Source organism: Triticum dicoccoides, chromosome 3B, assembly GCF_002162155.2.
Source record: "Triticum dicoccoides isolate Atlit2015 ecotype Zavitan chromosome 3B, WEW_v2.0, whole genome shotgun sequence".
Lineage (NCBI taxonomy): Eukaryota > Viridiplantae > Streptophyta > Magnoliopsida > Poales > Poaceae > Triticum > Triticum dicoccoides.
Genome location: NC_041385.1, coordinates 297,485,494 through 297,489,163, shown reverse-complemented (window position 1 = coordinate 297,489,163; position 3,670 = coordinate 297,485,494).

Below are 3,670 nucleotides of genomic sequence, written 5' to 3'. Positions count from 1 at the left end.
TAATATCTAGTAGAAGAACTAATTTGTATGTCTAACAGATGGACAGGACTTGGATAACTTCTGCTCGAAGATTCTCCGCTGCATATGTCGAGGGGGTTGAAAACTTCATGAACTTTATTAGAGCTGAGTACGGTGGTCCAAATCAGATGTGCTCTGCCCATGTAGCAGTTGTATGAATTCAGTTACAAGATCCTAGTCAACTGTGCAAAATCATCTACACTTGTATGGGATGTCGGTCACATATACTAGGTGGGTTCATCATGGTGAAAGTGTGAACGTCAATGTTATTGACTACGTGGAAGCAGCAGATCACCATCTTGATCTGCCTGATGCTCAGGTGGAAGAGGAGGAGGAGGTGGTGGTGCTGGAGCCATTGAGTTTGACCAACGTTGAAACAATGCTAAGAAATGCTCGTGCATTCCGTGAACTTTCACCTGTAGAAGAAAAATGGTGGGCCCACATGTTGGAACAATGCAACATGGCTGTCACCCCAGGAAATAAGCTGTCAGTATTCTCAGCTATGGTCACCTTTCTTCAGGTGAATACATCTTGGCGGATGACCAACAAATCATTCGATGCGAAGTTGGCTGCTTTTTGCAAATCTTTCCCACATGCGTCTGAGATGCCACACACCTATAGTAAAATGAAGAATTTCCTTCGTGCAGTTGGAATTGGATATGATATGATCCATGTTTGTAAGAATAATTGTGTTCTGTTCCGGAAGGATTATGCCAACTTAAGTGAATGCTCGAAATGCAAATCATCAAGATGGAAAGATGGCGATGCTGTGAAGAGGATTCCTCATAATGTTCTGAGACATTTTCCAATTACACCAAGATTGTAGACGTTGTTTCATGATGCTGAAACAAGAGAGGATGTACTCTGGCATTCTAGGAACCAGGAGTATAGAGATCAGAATGTAATGAGGCATCCATCTCATGGTAGTGAGTGGAAAAGCTTCAATGATAAACACAAAAAGTTTGCTGCTGACCCGAGAAACATTAGACTTGGCTTAGCTTCAGATGGATTTAACCCATTTGGCCACAAGAGCGCCACATATAGCATGTGGCCAATGCTTGTTATCCCTTACAACATGCCTCCAAATGTCTGCACCAAAGAATCAAACTACATGATGGCCTTGCTCATCCCAGGTCCAAAAAGTCCTGGAAAGGATTTTGATTTGTTCATGGAGCCTCTTGTGGAGGAACTTCAACAGCTATGGAGGGGTGTTCTCACTCGAGACCTAGACAACAGCCCACCAGCTGATTTCTTTCAGCGTGCTTGTCGGCGTTTTGGGAATGGGGGTCCCCAGACTTGCCTGCCTGCGACCTGCGGCATAGCTCAAAGGGGGCCCAGCACGGCCCATCTTCATCAGCACAAGCTCAAGACCCTCGCGAGGGGCCAAGCCTCGCGGGGCGGACGACAAGGAGTTTCCTCAGGCACGGCCTCGTCCGGCTGGCTCACGAGGAGGCGGAGAATTCAAGGCGGGGTACCTCGCGAGGTGCCCATGACGCAAGCCATGACGACCAAGGGCGCCTGCCGGGCGCCAGCCCGTGCGGTGTCCTTCTTTCCTCTTTGGTGTAAGGGGAGCAAGCGCAGGCGGGAGCATCAAGCAAAGGCGTCCATTTCGGTGCAACAAGACGAAGACCAGTCCAACGGCAGGACAGAGGTCACCATGGAGCCCAAGTCGGCATCACCACCAGAGCCTTTGACAGGCGAGGACCAACTTTAGTCAGGATAAGTGTACTAGATGTTCCCCTTCAAATTGGCCAATTGTTGGCGCCCTTCCCGCTCAATATTTGGGAAGAGGCCCAGGGCCTTCGCCCATAAATAGGACTAGCCACCCACAGGGTAGGGGCATCTGGGAGGAAGCGCAAGATAAGATAGGCATCTAGAATCAACCCTTCCAAGAGGGCAACACCACCACAAGAACAGACCCTCGCGAGGCTGTTCTTCCTTTTATTGTTCATCATTAGCCCAAGAGGCAATCCACCGCGCCACACAATGGAGTAGGGTATTACACCACAATGGTAGCCTGAACCAGTATAAATCCTGTGTTACTTGTGTTGTTCTTCTCATAGTTTAGATCCTAGCGATTCGGCGAGGAACAGGTAGGTAGAAGGCGAAACCTCCGCGCGCACTCTAGTGTTCGAACCTCAAGGGTCTGCCAGAACCCTAAATCTGACATTTGGCACCAGGTTGGGGTGCACCGGGATCCACCTTCCGCCACTTTGTGTCCCGCCGCATCGTCATCACCATGTCCGGTGACCAAGTGGGCAACCCTCCCCCCTGGACAGCTTGGCCCGCCGGCGCAGAGCCGCTCGCCCATGGCAACCCAACGCCCCAAGCAGCTCGCAGTCCGCAGGGTGCTGCGGGCCGTGGGCGACACGGACAGACCCCGACAGCTCTCACACCATGACAGACGCGGTCGGCAGCAAGAGCCTCCAACCACGCCGCGGCCACGGCACCGTACACTCGTCGGGAGCAGGCGAACTCAAGGGCCGCGCTCATGGTGGCTCGAGAGCTGCAGCAGTGCAGGCTGATGGAAGGCGGCCGCGACGTGCTGCTAGAGCGGGTGGCAGAGCTCCTGGGCTTCGCTGCCTCGGGGGCTCACCCCTTCTACACTCAACTCCCGTCTCAGGCCTAGAGCAGCCCGCGCGGGGGCCCCACGGGCGCCTGCGGGCTCCAACGCTACCCCGGCGCCAATGAACCCGTCGGCACCGGGCCAGCGGTTGCGCTGACTCCGCTCCCCGCTGGCGAAGAAGGAATCGTCACAACCCGTGGCCCCAGTGGGCCGCCACAGTACCACCCCCAGGTTGGCACATCAAGCAGAGCTGCATGGCACGCGGAGCACTATGACGTGGCCTTCAGGGTGGCGGCCCCCGAAGAGTACGTGCCCCGCATGTTGGACCAAGGGCACCCGCGCAAGGGCGAACAAGGCTCGCTTCTCAGCCCAAGCTGGGGGGACGAGGCACCAGAAGCTGAGCTCTTCCAGGAGTCCCGGGTCGGCCCCACCAGCCACACTGGAAGCGACGATTATCGGGTACCGCTAATTCCTCAGGAGCAGGCATACGCTAATCATGGGTCGCAGGAGATGCAGGTCGCCACAGCGAGTAGCTGCCCCGCTCCCGCAGCCTCCTACCCCTCAGAAGGAGGGCATCGGGGGATGCAGGGGAGGGCCCGAGATCCGACATCACCACCGCGGCGTTCGGAGCAAGGCGTTCCCAGGAGGTAGGCCCTCCGCTGGGGAGGCACCTCAGGGCCTGCCCCTAGCGGAGGACCCGTGGTCGTCGGGGGAACCGCTGGCGACCGCTCTACCCCATCGGCGGCGTCCTGGTTTCCGGTCATCGTCGATGGCACTAGAGTGTGGCGCAAGGCGGGGCCCTCGTCTGGCGATATGAAGCAAGGCCGGTACCTGTGAAGAAGGCCCAGTGCCTGTGAAGCTCGCCACCCCGTGACACTCTCACGTAATAATGAGTGGGGCTGTACACGCCCCGGAGTCTCAGGGGTGCCGGCCTCAGGCCCTGGGGCTCCCTCCCATGCCCAGTGGCAGCACTTAGCTCCGCGCTGGTGAGAAGACGTCCAAGACTAGACTAGGTGCCGGACGCGGCCTTTTTCTACCTTTGTTGCTTTTCCCTTGGTTGTTGCTTTCCCCCGCTGGATATAAATT